Source organism: Notechis scutatus, chromosome 1, assembly GCF_049901735.1.
Source record: "Notechis scutatus isolate UNSWTSFEM ecotype Mainland chromosome 1, rNotScu1.2, whole genome shotgun sequence".
In the NCBI taxonomy this organism is placed as follows: Eukaryota; Metazoa; Chordata; class Lepidosauria; order Squamata; family Elapidae; genus Notechis; species Notechis scutatus.
Window position 1 is genome coordinate 129,055,722 of NC_142009.1, and position 17,554 is coordinate 129,073,275.

Here is a 17,554-nt window from a genome sequence, read left to right on the forward strand (position 1 = left end):
CCTACTGTATAAATGAATTATATTGTACAGTGGAACCTTGGGTCATGACCGTAATCCATTCCAGGACTTCGGTTGCAACCCAATTTGGTTGTGACCAGAAACAAGATGGACTGCACATGCACAGACAAAAAAATAATAATGCGGAAAGGGAAATCACTGTGGCAGTGAAAATCACTGCGGCAGTGTTTGGTCACCACCCAAGGATTTGTTTGGATTTTTTGGTCAGGACCTGATTTGGTTGTGGACAGAAGTGTTCATGACCTGAGGTTCCACTGTATTTGTTCATACAAAGGCTACATCTGTGGGCAACAAGTGCAACCCATTGAGTGAACATGGTTATATATTTATCTTTCCAATGCTGCACTATCAGTCTTTGGGCCATAATAAGAGCATGGATTGGAGAATCCATTTACATTGTTCAATTGTCATATTCCAAGTGTTAGGTATATAGTTCAAAAGAATATTATCACCTGAAAATGTTAGCTTTTTTTTTTTTTGCACAATTATATTTATATGAACCAATACTTTCTCCCAAATATTGATAAGCAAAGGACACTGTAAAATATGTATTTCAGAGAAGCATTATCCTTATTACATCTCCAGCAAAATGATGCTTTTGAGAGTCCTTTTCTATATTATCTGTTACTATTTAAGAACTTCTAAATACTATTTTTGTTGTATAAGTTGCAATTTGAAGTCCATTGACATTCTTGCTATAGAAAGTTAAAACACTCCTATTATCTAGGCATTCATTTCTTAACATTTCCATATCAAATTGAGTTATTGATAACAAGTATCTATAGAAATTGATATAAGCTTTTTTTTTTAGCTTTACAGGATTTAATTTAAATTGCTCTAGTATCTCAGGGGTCTCAAAAGCTGAAAATACTGCTAGTCCAAACAGTGTTGTTAACAGAGGTTGTCACTGAAAACATTGCCGTTGGGTTACACCTGGTAGAAGATAATTTATCTCTTAAGAAAGAACATGTTAAAAATTCATCTTCACATTGATCAATTGGCCCAAAGTCAATATCCCCTCTTCCACCCAATTTTTCCATATCATCAATTTTTAAAGTTGGGTTTCCCATAAACTCAATTTAGCATCGGAAAAGGGGTTGTAATTGTTTCCAAATATACTAGAGTTGTAGTATATTTAGATCCTAATACTCTCCATCCAACCAAAGATGTTATGTACATATGCATATTGCAAACTTGCTCAAATCATTTTCAAAGGTGCTTTTTCAAACGGCAACTGAACTGTTTTTCCTTGAGGAGAAAGAAAGAAAGAAAGAAAGAAAGAAAGAAAGAGAGAGAGAGTAAGAAATCATCCAAGAAGCTTCAACAGTTGTGTCAAGCTTCACAACTGATGAAGCTTCTTGGATGAGAAGTGAAACGTTTTCTTCATCTTCCTCCTCCTCCTCAAGGAAAAACAGTCCAGTTGCCTTTTGAAAAAGCACCTTTGAAACAACTATGATCTGGAGAACCTCCATAGACATTTTGTTCAAATCAGAAAATTAACATTGATCGTTGGCTTCCAGTATTTAACACTTAACAATATGTAAGCATCATGATATAGCTTCCTCATTAATTGGTAATTGTATTTTCTGCACAAATGATCTTGGAATTGAAGAACCCCATATATATATATATATTTAAGCAAAGAATTTATTCTTTAAAAAGAACTCCAGATACATGAACTGGAATTCCTCTCAGAATATGAATTAATCTGGAAATACTATTATTTTTGACAGCATTTTCTTTCCCCAAAACATGAAATTTAATAAATCCCATTGATCGATATCTGAAAAAATATCTATATTTTATTTATATTACATGTTGCTAAATTGTGTTTTTTTTAAATGTAAGCTGAGGTGACCTCTCAATTGCATTAAATAAAACAAACAAAGAAACCTAGCTTAGCTGGTACTTTTATAGTTGAATATGCCGTGCGAAGTCAGAAAATTTGACTAACACAATAAGCTATGATTACACTAGTCATAGGTAAGTTCGTTAAATAAACAACATTCTATTGGAACACCAGCTATAAAACAGAAAATAAGATTTGAACATTATTTTATTCTAAACATAGTAGCTAATCACTACATTTAATGCAGTAAACAAGCATTCGATTCTAATCCCCAATGTTTGTAGTCATTAAGTGCAGGCAATCTAATTAAATGTAAGACATCCACATTCCTTTTCATAAGAATCGCTTCCTGAGGAAAAAATTAAGTTGGCAAGAGTGCTTCATTATAATTACATATTGTGTTGTATATGTTAAGAATATGAGTTTCTGATACATTTCTTATCAAAGGCTTCTGAATAAATTTAGTAACAATGGGTTAAAGGACATCCATCCATGGATTGTTGATGAGTGAAAGAATAATAAATAGAGAGTATAAATAAATATGCAAATGTTGCATAGAAGGGTAGAAGGAGTGGGGTGTCTTAAGAATCTGCAGTAGGGAAAAATTATTTTTAATTTATTTGTAGATGATCTGGAATTTATGTGAAAAGCAAGCAGATTAAATTTGCTTAGCAACAACCAATTATTCAGAGAGAGGAAAATAAAAAGACATTTTAAAGATTTCCAAAAGTTATCTCTCTAAATTAGTTGCATGTACAACAAAATAGTTCATAAGAATTAGTGTTGGTATATAGCAAATTCAACTAGTGAACCCTTGCCAACTAACCAGGAAAAAAGTTCTTGAGCTTGGTATGACAAGTTCAGCAGAATATCTCATCTGAAACAAGGAATTAGAGCCATTTTACAATATGAAAATATCATATTCCCAAAGCTTTTATATAAGCATGGGGCACCACCACATGTGGGGATTAGCTGTGGTGGAATCTGGTGCTAAGTTTCAGGGGGAGACATGAAGAGAGAATCAGCATTCAGTCATTGGTATGAAAGGAGATACTCAAAAAAGATCTTCCCTAAATCTTCATGGCATTTATTGGATAGGTATGCAGAGAATACTTTAGTCTGGCAAGATCCCTGTCTATAGGCAATATGGAAGAGCATATTTGATATTTTTACCTTTTCTAATTGCAATGACATACTCATAATGAATATGGAGTCCTTTTGTCCATAATGAATATGGAGTCCTTCAGAAATACTGAAGAGAGAGCATCACAGTGGGCTAAAGTGTGAATGCCCTTCTTTGATTTGAGATGTTAAGCTGTATGAGATACATAGTTGGGTGCCAGAGTATATCTCTGGCCATCTGAATGTTATTACCAGCATTCATTTGATGGTCTATGCCAAACAACGTTGCTTTTGGTTACTTAAAAGAGATAGAAAGTGGGAAAAATTCCTAGGAGCATGAGCTTGTTGTAAATTGCTCATTTTCACCTATTTTGAAATCTGCCTTCTAATGTCAGTGGAGCTAAGCCTATAGGGGAAAATGAAGTTTCAATCAGTAATGTAACACAGCATATTCTAGTCTTCATTTCCACCAATTCAGCCTTCAAACATAGTGAAGCATTGGGGATACAGCAAGGACCTTGGAAAATTGCTCTTTGTGGGTAGAATGTAGTTCAGATTTCTAGGAGGGAGGAGCAAAGGCAATGAGATTTAGGTAGTTTGAGTGGAAGAAGTCTGCTTTAGGTACAAGAATTCTGTCTTTGAGTGAGGAATAATAAAGGAAACTGCTTAGAAGAACATCAACGTCTTTCTTGGTTTTCAGAGTCTGACATCTTAAAATTTTAGATTGAACAAATTCTAGTGGTACAAGGTTGGAGGAAATCATCCAAGCTGTGTAACATATAGTGTAGTGTATAGTGTATAGTGTGTAACATATAGTAATTGATCTAAGGGTTTGGCCTTAGATGGCTGCAGATATCTATTGACTTCCTCTGGAATGAAGAAATCTTCAAATAGCTGTATGCATTTTGTAAAGCATAGTTAGCATGGGCCCTTTTACTTCCATCAGCCTGAAAGATTACCCCCAGGTACTGAAAACATTGCACTTATTCAGCAACATGGTTGTTAATAGTTCAGGAATTCTTTTTGGGCTGATTTGCAAATGCCATTATTTTAGTTTTAGAATGCTTGATTTCCAGCTGGTTCTTTGCACAATGAGAACTGAGTTTGATTCAAAAGCATGTTTACTTTTCAGGTGAGGGGGGAAAAATCAATTAAGAAGAAAGACATGAAAGGTCTATAAATATTCTAAGACTTTAAATGTGAGAACATTGGGAAATGATGGCTGGTTTTTAACCTGTGCAACATTTATGGCTATGCAGGCAGAGCTTGATGGAAGCAAATGGAGAAGCAGACAATGCTGCTTCCTAAGTTTAGTAAATTGTGATCTAAAACTTTCTCGACAATGTTTCATAAATACCAGAATAATAGCATTGGAAAGTACCTTTGAGGTCTTCTAGTCCAGTGGTCCCCAACCTTTTTTGTACCAGGGACCAGTTCCAAGCACAAACACTTTTTCAAGGACCGGGGGTGGGGGAATCCGAGTTTGGTGATTTGCTTGCAGACGTTTCATTACCTGACTAGGTAACATCTGATGTTGTTACCTAGTCGGGTAATAAAATGTCTGCCAGCAAACCACCAAGTTCAGGGAGTGCCTCGGCCCTGCCTCCCTCAGCCCCATCCCTCAGGTGTCTCCCTCCCTCCCTCAGGTGTCTGCCTCGTTCCTCTCTTAGTCGCTCTCTCACTGCTCCACCAGCCCAGGAAGAAACTGCTTCAAAGAAGCGGGGGCTTTTCCTGTCGCCGCAGCTCCTCCGAGCGCCCGTTTACCCCCACCCCACCCACCCGCGCGGTTTAATCCACAGTGCTCCGTTCTGCCTGCCTGCCTGCCTTCTTCGTTTCGGAGCAGCTTCGGCTGATAAAAAGAGGCGAATAGTAATTATTCTCAGCCGAAGCTGCTCCGACATGAAGAAAGCAGGCAGGCAGGCAGAACAGAGCACTGTGGATTGAACCACGTGTGGGCGGGCGGGGTGGGGGTAAATGGGCGCTTCGGAGGAGCTGCGGCGACAGGAAAAGCCACCAACCCCCCCCGGCTTCTTTGAAGCAGTTTCTTCCTGGGCTGGTGGAGCAGCGAGAGAGCGACTGAGAGAGGAACGAGGCGGGAGGAAACCGAAGCTGCTGAGCCAGAGAGCAGGACAGGCTTCAGTTGCTTCCTCCCTCCCCTTCTTTCATTTGTGTCCTTGATCCCCGATCCCAGCAGGATTCACCGAAGGCGAAGAAAGCCGCCATTTTTTTATTTATTTTTCTTTGCGGCCCGGTACAGAGTGCTCCACGGACTGGGACCGGTCCGCGGCCCGGTGGTTGAGGACCCCTGTTCTAGTCCAACCCCCTGCTCAAGCAGGAGATCCTATACCATTCCAGACAAGTGGCTGTCCAGTCGCTTCTTAAAAACCTCCAGTGATGTAGCACTCACAACTTCTGGTGGCAAGCTGTTCCACTGGTTAATTGTCCTCACTATTAGGAAGTTTTTCCTTAATTCCAGGTTGCTTCTCTCCTTGAATAGTTTCCATCCATTGTTTCTTGTCCTGCCCTCTGGTGCTTTAGAAAATAGGTTGACCCCCTCTTCCTTGTGGCAGCCCCTCAAATATTGGAACACTGCTATCATGAAACTTTAATTGCAGGTTTGTGTAAAGTGTAAAGTGCAGGTTTGTGTAAGTGTAAAGCAGGGCTCTCCAAACTCGTCAACTTTAACATTTCTGTACTTTAACTCTCATGCTGGGAATTCTGGGAGTTGAAGTCTACACATCTTAAATTGACAAGTTTGGAGATTCTTAGTGTAAAGCATTGATGTGGGTGTGGCTAAAGCCATTAAAATCTATTGCAGACTTTGTAATTCTCTGATAACCACCTACAGCAGGGCTGTCAAACACACATCTCGCAGGCTGGATGCATCACACGCAAGCCACACCCACGCCTGGTTTAGCAAAGAGGGAAAAAGTCATGATATGTCACGTGATGATGTGACAACACGAGTTTGACACCCCTGACCTACAACAACCATAACTGAAAGGAAATATCCTGTTCTGACCAAGGCTTACTGAGACACGTTAAATCCAAAACCCTTTTATTTTAGTTCAACGGCTGTGAATTGTCATCATTCACGGCCTGTAATGAGTCTCAACCAGTTACAAATAGTCCCATGGAAGTCTGCCAAAGTTCTTTAGGAGAAGTCTGATAAGAACACACCTTTATCTTGCTTGAACTGTATAGATATTTATTAGAAATTAAATTAGAAGAAGAACAAGTTAAAGAAACTATGATTGCTTGGGGGAAGAATTTTGGATATAGGATCGATTTGGAGAAATGGCAAAAATTGTGGTCTCAAAATTATAAAATGACAATGTCAATAGCATATAAAGAAAATTTGTATAAGATGTTTTACAGGTGGCATTTTCCCCCGACAAGAATAGAAAGAATGTTCAAGAATAAATCCGAAAAATGTTGGAAATGTCATTAGACATCTGGCTCATATTACCATATGTGGTGGACTTGTGCGGATGCTAAAAAATACTGGACTAAAATCCTCATGTGGTTGGAAAAAATGACAAAAAAACATATAGACTTGAAACCAGAGATATTTTTATTGGGAATTTTACCTGAAATATATAGTAAAGACTTGAAATATCTGATTGTAAATGTACCCTTTGCACTTTCTTTATATCTTATGGGAGGGGCAATCACCTCCAAGCCTTACACCTGAGTCACCCCTTTTGTCTTAACTACTCTTGGCTTCTGGCAGCTCTGTGCATACGCACACTGGGAACAGGCTCCCCTTGTTCCTCTGCCTTGCTACTGTCAGATTCTGGAGGCTCTGGAATCAGCACATAACTCCCAGATGCCCCTGGCTCCATCTCTGTATCGGACGCAGGACGATCATCTGAGTCCTCCCCAGACTCCTGGACTTGCCCATGTTCTTTCCCACTATCTGATTCTGTTGCCATCTCCACAGGCTGCCAGCAGATCACAACAGACCCAATCACAGGAAAAGAAACAGATTTGTAGGAGCCTTGGATCAGACCTTAGTCCATTGTGGAATAACCCACCTTAAATTTCAGTCGTTTCCAATATACATGGAGCAATGGCAATTCTAACAAAAATACACAGTAATTCTACATATTTTGCTCTGAAATGTAATCCAGGTTCTGAGCTGCAAAAACAGATGTGCCCAATCAAGCAAAGGAGTCTTTATCTTGCAATACATTTTGTGAATTCTAATAAAGAGACTGCAGGTAGCCTCAATATTGTCTCAATATTCTTTGCACATTCCTGCTGCTAAGTTTCTCCACAGATAGAGCATTGGGCCAGGTTAGAAGAGGTAGTGTGGGGAAGCAAACAAACCAACTTTTGGTGCAACAAGGAAAGTAATCCATAAAATATAAGGGTTGTATTCACAGTATGCTGTAAATCAGGCCTGTGTATTTCTATATTTTTATATTGCTGCCTCCTGAGCCACAAAGAAAGATCCTAAAACCAGATCCTTAGCCATATATCATACCAATCTTGGCTCACCTGCCTTTAGTGTTTTTTATTTTTTATTTTACTTTATTTTATTTTATTGATGAGTCATAAAGTCAGTACAAACATTGCAAATAAGAGGCTATCACATAATAACTTCAAAAGCCTTAGTAAAAGTTTGTTTTCGAGAAATCACTTCTTATGTTATGGGGGAGGGAATCCAATTACCTGTAATTAGAACTGAGACCTTATTCGGATATAGTAATAACTTAGATAAACAATAGACCTGCTCCGGAACATTGTCATTATATTTCTTTTCCTTATCTTACTAGCCCTTTCCTCTTCTTTTTTATTTTCTGTATGAATAACTTGTCTCCATCTTCCTGGCTTGCCTTTTCAAAGGTTTTTTTTCCCATTTGCCATTAGGGAGAAGGTTTTTTTTCTCATCCACTATATGTGTTGTGTAAAATAAAGGGGACAGTCACTGTCTTAGCAAATAAATAAGACTTAGAGGCAGGGCATCTGCTAAACCGGTCTTGAAGTAAGACACAAATGAATACCTACTTTGATGCACTACATGGGGAAATCCTTCCAAAAACGAGATAACTTTCAAAAATAGTTTGTAATATGAGCAGAGAGGCAAGGGTAAAAGACATTTGAAACCAATGGAGTCATGAAATATCTAAGGAATTCTTGGAGAAGAACACTTGTTCCTTGAGTTGCTCAGATCACAAATGGTTCAAAAGATGCAACCAAACTTTTGAATCACCATGCAAAAATAACCCCTCCCTTCTTTCTTCTTCTTCTTCTTCTTCTTCTTCTTCTTCTTCTTCTTCTTCTTCTTCTTCTTCTTCTTCTTCTTCTTCTTCTTCTTCTTCTTCTTCTTCTTCTTCTTCTTCTTCTTCTTCTTCTTCTTCTTCTTCTTCTCTCTTCTTCTTCTTCTTCCCTCTCTCTCTCTCTCTCTCTCTCTCTCTCTCTCTCTCTCTCTCTCTCTCTCTCTCTCTTTTGTGGTGCTCATTTGCTTTTTCCCTGTTGCTAGTTCAAAAAAATAGCTTGAGGAGAGGCACAAGGCTCTCAATCTACATAGCATGTGATCTCAGAAGCGATTCCTTTCGTTTATGTTTTTCAAAGTTTATTATGAGATAGGATAGAATACAAATAGAAATGCAAGACAAGAAAGGTTGAAGAAAAAAATAAGGGTGCAAAGATAAGGGAAGAAAAAATAAAGGTTGTAACTTCCATCTTTTTTCAATGCAACAGAGTACAAGAACAGTTACAACTTCAACCTTTTGCTTTAGATTTCTCATTATTTCAGACTATTTCTAACAACAGCTTCAGAGGTCATTCTTATGGATCACTGTGTGCAAGTGAACCCTTCAAAAAAGTTGTAGATATGTAGCCAATAGAATTTCCCAACACAACATAACCATATGCATTGAAACCATTGAACCAAATGATAGCTTGAAAAACAATATAATTCATGTCTATGAAGATTCTCAGTCATTCAGGTCATAGTTGTCCTAAAGGTGTTTTTTCAAGAGGCCACTGGACTTCCTTGTTTTTCTTTGAAGACGTTTCGCTTCTCATCCAGCATCTCAGAGCTGAAGAAGTGAAAAGAGAAGCGAAACATCTTCAAGGAGAAACAAGGAAGTCCAATGGCCTTTTGAAAAAGCACCTTTGGAATATAATTCATAAGATGAATTGGAAGGTTTTCCAGGAGAGGAAAAAAGGATGAAAACAGGTCCATTGATTAAGTAAATGTTTCCTCATATATCAGGATTCAACATTTCATGAAGACCTGCCCTGGGGCATAGTCATGATTTCTTGTAACCAAAACTGAGTTTGGTTTTATTTTAAAATTTTCTTTTATAAACTAAACACAAAGCATCCCATCGCATGTTAGCAAATTAGTGCTTAGGGTCATCCAATGCAGATTATTATAACCTTTATTATCAGAGTACAACATGTGTACAATGAGATTGGTGCAGATTAGAACTCTGCATGGAAAAGGAGATGCCAGATGTTCAGGATGGCTTTAGAAAAGGCTGAGGAACAACAAATGACCAGGTTCAAATTACTCTATTTAGGAGTTATGATGTGAAGACCCAGCTTTCTGGAGAAGGCTCTAATGCTGATAAAGATAGAAGGAAAGAGAAGAGAAGACCATCCATCAAAGATGGATGCGCTTAGTTACAGGTGCAAAGGGTGAATTTTTGGAAGACCTGAAGGACCAGGTTATGACAGATCATCATGGACAAAATGAATCTGTATGGTCACTAAGCTTAAATACCAACATGGTGGCACATCATCAATCAAGGCATCCCAAGTTAAAGATGTCAGGGATATGATGATGAAAACTGTGCACCCATCCTTGAACACTGCCCCCATGCAGGTTTCTCTTTCAACAATATGCTTTAAAAAAAAAACTAGTTTAAAATTTTTATGCAGGAAGGTGCTTTGAGTAATATATGTTTGTATTTATCTGTGGGTGTAGTATATCCCTGTGTGTACACATGCACACAGGCACATACTACACACACAGAGAGAGAGAGAGTATACCTGCACAATATACACACACAAAACATGCACACAAACACATTTTAAAATGTTGGATAATTAAAATAAAATTATTATGGATAATTAAAGTATGTTGGCTTATTGAACTCTCAGTCTTTGAAAGCAACAGTTGCCCTGCTTACAGTTTTCTCATGGCGGAAGAGATCCTACAGCCAGAATCAATTATTTATCATGTCAATGGGAACAAAGTAGTGTTATATTCCTTGTGAAGCAGCTCTGCAATTCTGTTTTAAGAAGAGGAGTTTGACCTGACACTAAACCAGAGAGCCTTGCTTTAAAATGATAAGGTAATCTGGAGCCCTTTATTCAAATGAGGCTTCCTGATCTCTCTCTAAGGAGTCAACTATGAGAGTTGGAGAAAAAAAGCTTTAATGTAGAGGAGGAATGTTTCCAACTTCCTTTGGAACTTCTAGGCATTGAACTTGGAATTGCTAAATTACCCTTTGAAACTGGGCAAAGTCGACATAAGTCTCTCATATTCAACAAGTCATAATGTGTTTGTGTGTGTGTGTGTAGAGGACATCTGTGGCAGGCTCTTTGGTATGTGACATTCTAGTGCTGTTTTTTTTTTTCTTGAATGCATTTCTTAATGTAATCGTGCCATTCTGTGAAAAGGATGGACAGAAGTACAAAAAGGGAGCTAAGTTGAATCTGGCCTGAATTGACCAACTCAGATTTTCAACTTGACTAAATTCCCAAATATATATTCCAGCTCTCATCTGTTCTCCCCTCTTTGAAGACTTACTGGTTCTTCTTGATCTAATGTTTTCTATACTTTCTACGGCAGACTTCCCCATCCAGTTACCCACCGAGTGTATGGATTTTAATTGAAGTCTTCACTTTTGGAGGGTGCATAGACTGGGGAAGGCTGATCTGGAAACTGAACACAACATTCTTGTTTTCTTTGCTAAATTTATGATTGCATGGTAAGAGTCACGCCATGGGTTTTTTTCCAGCTGTTGTCCTTCTGGGCTGACATCTGCCAGATGTATCAAATCCCTGTTCTGATAACTAATCTTAAAATCCTGGTGAGTTTATCTTGCAAAAGTGCTGGTTATAAAGCTCTTGCAGGAAGAATTAGGCACAGAAATTGGAAAAGCCCACAACACATTCTGGAGAAATGATGGGTGGAACTTTTGGTTTCTCTGTTGGCAGCTTTTATAGCATCTGGAAGTAACTGAAGTGAAAATAAGGCTTCCCTTGCAAAGATAAAAATGCAAAGAATAAAGAATTGGATATATCAGGGATTAAAATAATCTAAGGTTGAGAAAACCAATGAAGCATAAACCAAACATTTTCCTTTTTTCTCTTTAATCAGAATCTCTTTCAGGTTCATAGGATAAATTGAACAAATTCCCGGTGAACCTTGTTTATCTATTGAATTAAACACTAAAAGATGACCGAAGAACTTTTCATACCAAAGTTCTCAATATGTTTCATGAATTCAGCTTTACACATTTTTCTGAACAATACTCTAGTTAAAAGTATTCAAGAGAAAAGAGTTCTTAGAAAAGGAAATAAGGTTGATCTTTTTTGGCATCTGGGATGGTATTTCCAGAAGTCGTATGATTGTCCAGGTTTCTCCTTTGGGATTAGAGTAGGAAATTGGCCTTGGAAAGAAAATCCTGTGTTGAAAATCCTCCTTCTTTATCCTGCCAGCCACAGCTGCTGGCTTTTCCTGAATTTTGGAAGTTCCAGTATAGAGACAAAGTGTGTGTGTGAGTGTGTGTGTGTGTGTGTGAAATATCAGGAAGTTCTGATAAAGAATTTCCCAGAATGAGAAATGGATTCAGAGTTCTCTCATACTTCCTATCTAGGCATAACTTTAGACCTTCCTGGTGATTCTCAATTAATTGTAGGTGATGGGAAGGGTAAAATAAAAAAACAGAGGAAGGGGGAATCTTAGCATATAATCTATGCCAGGTGTGGAGGCAGCATTCATGAATGTATGTGTCATATTAGCACATACTTTGTTGCTCCTGGTGCTTTTATTTATTGAAGGTCACATAGGAATATAATTAGCTAAGGCATTTATTCTATCCAGTAGATGATAAAAGAGATGATGCTGTTTATACAAAACATGCATTAAATTGATTAACCATATGTTATAGCTATATACACAAGGGAAGGAGGGAGGGAGGGAGGGAGGATGGATGGATGGATGAAGGATAGATGGAAGGAAGGAAGGAAGGAAGGAAGGAAGGAAGGAAGGAAGGAAGGAAGGAAGGAAGGAAGGAAGGAAGGAAGGAAAGAAGGAAGGGAATCTTTCTGAACCTAGATGGCATGTTGATTATAGTCAAATGGAGGATTTATTGCTTAAGGGGAAAGGAAATGTTCAGTGTAAAAATATAACCCATTGCTTGTCAACATAGCTCACATCAAAAGAAACTTTCAATTTAGGAATTATGTGATTTGGCTGCATAACCTACTGTACTTACTTAGTGTGCCCAACTAATCCATAACATTTTAAAATATTTAAAATCATATTAAGAAATATGATTTGCCACAGAGGTTAGCTAGCAGTATTCTGAGCACCACAATTTATTTCTCTTTCAACGAAACAATAAAACGAGATGCCTTCATTTTAATGTTATAATACAATTGCAAGTTTGTAGTTTTTGTTTTATTCTTAGTTATTCTGGCCACAGTTCCTAACACATTTGCCAGGGATTTTTAAATGTGTTTTGCTTTCTAATTCCCATTAAAAGAGGATGAGTTTTAGAAAGCAGATGATTGAGGAAGGTTTAAACTTTCCCTGGAACTTTGCAGATATCTTGTCTATTATCAAAGTTTGCAATTTGCTCTTTTGATATGCATCGTGTACAATTCTGCATACCTTTAAACTGCCTGAAAGATGGAATTTTTGTTGGTGTTATGGCTGTGGATGATCTTGGTCATGGATCTATGTCAAGGGGACTTGTCTGCATTCCCCTTCATAGTATTCTCAAAATTCTCATGCCGGATATTTTCAGTAGAAAGCTAAGTAAAAAAGAGACCATCATTTGTTTCAATTTTAACTGTGGTGCATCTTAAGAATTTCTTGCCATGCCAAGTTTGATAATGGTCTTATGGAACACTTGTATTGAGTAGTTGTCATCTCTGTTTAGCAGCTTATTTTTTTTTTAAAAAAAGCTGGGCATCATAAAAAGGAGAACATCCAAGCTATTAACAAAGAGTAGGACCATTACTCAAACAAGTGCATCTACCTATTGTGCCAGATTACTTCAGAGGCATTAAACTATTCAACCTTCATTTAGCCCAAAGGCCATAAATGCAATAATGTTTGAAATTACCTTATGTAAAAGCTGTCAAGCAATATAGATATAGAAGACATGCATTTGCACATCCCAATAAGTCAAACATTTCCCTTCTGGAACTTTTCAGACTTGAGATGGCTATCTTGGTGACAGTCAGTAGCTCAGGGAGAATCACTTCTGTAGAAAGCCATTTCTAAATGCTTGGGTTATCAGGAAATCAATGTGGTTTTCCATGGACCATTACGTAGTGTTGTATTTTAAAAACTTCCAGTCTAAAATCTCACTCCTGGAAGGACAGACTTTTGTGATGATCACAGAGCATAGAAAATCCCAGAGGCACTTAGAGAAACATGTTTATGTCTGTCACAACAACTGATTTAATCTCTAGGTGATATAGAGGACAAGCGAGAAGGCTCACGATGCACTGGGAATGGCCCACAGTTCGAATTCCTTGCAATGTGGTTGGGCTCCATGATGAGTTCAGATACTTTGCTGTAGACACACCTGTTTGTTCTTTTATTTCTGTCCAGATTGTCACAGTTTCTCACTCTTTTTGTGCCTGATTGGCTGGCAAGCTGTAAAATACTTGGATAGTTTGTTTTAACAAATGGTTAGATGATGCATTTGTTAATTTTCTTGACTGTCTGTGGCATTTTCAAGAATTTTCTTCAACATCACATTTCAAGTTCCTATCCTGCTTCTTCAAAGTTCAACTTGCATAGAGTGTCAAAGTTAACATGATTCTTATCTTTGTAGGAATACACACATCACAGTATGTCAAGTCTTTTCCAAGGCCTTCATGGCTGCTCTATCAAGTATGCAACATATTTCTTAATTATTTGTTACTTTACAACTGACAGTTAATCCTAAATCCATCACTTCGGTATCTTACTATCACCTCTATGATTCTATACTTGTTGTGTTTAGTTTGGTCTTTTGATATGCATAGTTTCTTAAATGAAAGCTTTTTTTCTATCCCATTTTATCCTTAGCTTGAAATTTATAATAGGGATTCTCTTTGTTAAGTTCCTTTAGTTATGCTTTTATAGATGCTTATGTTTATATAAATCTGATTATAAAATAAAGTACAATAAATAAATTCAACTGGCTGTACTCCTTAGTCTTGTTGCTAGATGTCAAAGAATAATTCCAAATTTAGGCAGTGAACTCTTGTAAGAGATGGTTGTACATGTGCTTGAATAATTTGATAGTGAATTTAAAAAATGAAAATGTGTGACTCCAAATGTGCCAAAGAAACAGCAATTTCATTTTTAGATAACAAATACAAACAATATAGGAAGTCCTCAACTTACAATTGGGACTGAAACTTCCATTGCTAAGTGATGTGGTTGTTATGTGTTATGTTGTTAATTTTACAACCATTTTTGCCATGGTCGTTAAGTGAACCCAGCTTCCCACATTGACTTTCCTAATCAGAAGCCCACTGGGAAGCTTTTAAATGGCAGTCATGTGACCCCATGTCACTGCAATTATTGTAAATACATGTTGATCAATAAACACCCAAATTTTGATCATGAGACCCCGGGTGGGCTGCAATGGTCATAAGAAGGAGGACTGGTCATAACCAGTGGTGGTATTCTACTGATTTGGCCCCGTTCGGCCGAACTGGTAGCGCTGATGATCATCTGTGAGCAAACCAGATCGCTCCAATGATCAGCTGTTGGGCCTTCTCACCCGCCCTGGCTCTATATTGACCTTCATTTCCTGCTTTTCAACCTCAGCTGCTTTGCTTGGCACAGCCCGATTGCCGGGCATCAGCTGTTTTACATACAGGACTTGCAGCAGAAGGTGAGTTGCAAATGCTGCATGCGCGCAAAGCGCACACTCACACCGAACCGGTAGGAAAAAAATTTGAAACCCACCACTGGTCATGACTCATTTTTTTTCAGCGCTGTCGTAATTTCAAACGAATGCAAACAAAGAAACAGAATTATAGAGCTGCAACATGAACATTATAATAGTGCTTTCTATGTACATGGAGTCCTCAATCTATGACCACAATTGAGCCCAAAATATATGCTGCTAAGCAAGACATTTGTTAAGACAGTTTTGCCTCATTTTACGACTTTTCTTGCCACGTTTATTAAGTGAATCACTGCAGTTCTCCAATTAGTATTAAATGAATCTGGTTTTCTCCATTGACTTGGCTTGTCAAGAATTTGCAAAAGGGGAATCACATGACCCCGGGACCCTGCAACCGTCATAAATGTGAATCGGTTGTCAGGCATCTGAGTGTAAACCACGTGCCCACGGGAATGCTGCAACAGTCATAAGGGTCATGAATCACTTTTTTTCAGTGCCGTTGTAACTTTGAACAATCACTAAACGAACAGCTGTACGTCGAGGACTATCTGTATTACAACATTTGCACCCATTTACATAGTGTAAAGAAATATCACCTTTTTAAAAAATTGAAATAATTTCTGTCCAGAAGTGGGATGCTATGGATACACTAGAACTAGTTGATACAGAGATAATAGATGTTGCTTGAGCACCTGTGACAAACTGCAAGCTTCTTCATTTAGAGAAATGCAGCTCTGTCCAGAGCAGGCAATCCCCCGATTTCCTGTATCTGAGCAGTATCCTTCCTATCTGCCCTTATCTGATCAAGATTCGGTATCAGTTTAGAGGCTCTGATTAAGTATGTGCCAACACAAAGTTAAATTGTGCACAGCTTCTTCAGAGTCTGATATCACAGAGAAATACAACCGGCTGTTATCAATGTGCCACTCACACCTGATGGCAAATGACCACATTCAATGGCCTCATATAGACATTATATAGCTTGGGAGTCACAATTGTGCCTTAAGGCACCTGTGTAGCAGCAGTAGAGCACCCAACCTCCAATTTCCCATCTGTCTAACTTAGAAACGGAACCCCTGCATGCCTTTTCCCTTAAAACTCCAAGCCACTGAGCTATTCTTGGAGTATATTCTGGTCTAAAGATACACCGAGACATTGAGTAAGAGTTATACAGATGGCCTTCCTCTGTCAGCTTCTTTGTCAAAATCACCAAGGCCATTTCCATTCTAAACCCAAACTGGAATTGACCAAGTATCCTCCAAGAACGCATGCAGTGGGGTTGCAGATAACATCTCGATTACCTCGTCTGAGGAGACAAGAAGATCTTGCCTGTCACCTTCACTATAACTATCATCTGATCTGCTTCCTTGCTTGAAGCAATCTGGACGTTGTGAGAGCAGTCCGTGAACCACAGGCTTGGAACAGCACTCAGGAGAAACTGTCTCAATGGTCTATTATTGTGTCTCCCCATTCAAGTGTGGAATCGCAGATTTGAGAAGATCACTTGCTCCAGCCACTGGAAAATCCACTAATAATACTCATTTGCATTATCTATTCAGCCTTTGGGAGCTTTGGCATAGCCTCAATGATTACCTTTCATTCTACTGTGAATAAAATCAAGTAATGAAAAAGATTGCAACAAGCTTTTATAGATGAAAGAAAAGATCTCAGTGATATTTTAAATTCTTTTCAAACTTCCTAGCATATAATGTAGAATAAAATAAACTTGGACCAGTGGTGGGATTCAATTTTTTTTACTACTGGTTCTGTGGGCATGGCTTGGCTTTGTGGGCATGGCTTTGTGGGTGTGGCAAGGGAAGGATTTTGTAAAATCTCCATTCCCACCCCACTCCTGGGGGAAAGTTATTGCAAAATCCCATTCCCTCCCCACCCCACTAACCTGCTTCCCAGCTCCTTTCTCCTGTGCAGGGCAACCAAAGAAATCCCAGCTGATCAGCTGGGACTCAGGAGGCAGAGAATAGATAGGGTGGGGCCAGTCGGTTCTCCGAACTACTCAAAATTTCCATTACCGGCTCTCCAGAATTGGTCAGAACCTGCTGAATACCCACCTCTGACTTGAAGGCAATAAATAGCTACATGTACAATATTCTTCCAAAGGCAACTTTCCTTTTCTCTCTCCCCTTTTTGGTTTTTCCTTTTGACTTACAACAATTGGAATTAATTTGCTGCATATATTCTTCAGATATTCCTTGTCACTGTCATTCCTATTTGATCATTTACTAATAGGAAATGCTCCGGGACTGGAGAAGACTGGAGGTCTTCATAATATCTAGGAAAGGAAAGACATATGTAGGCTTCCTACCACTTTCTTTCCCTGAGATCAGGAGCAGGAAAGTCCTGTAGTTTGGCTACTATTTTATCCTATAAAAATGGCCTTTGGTCAAGCACCCATTATGCAAAAATAGAAACAGTGAATTATTACACAGCACATCCAAAT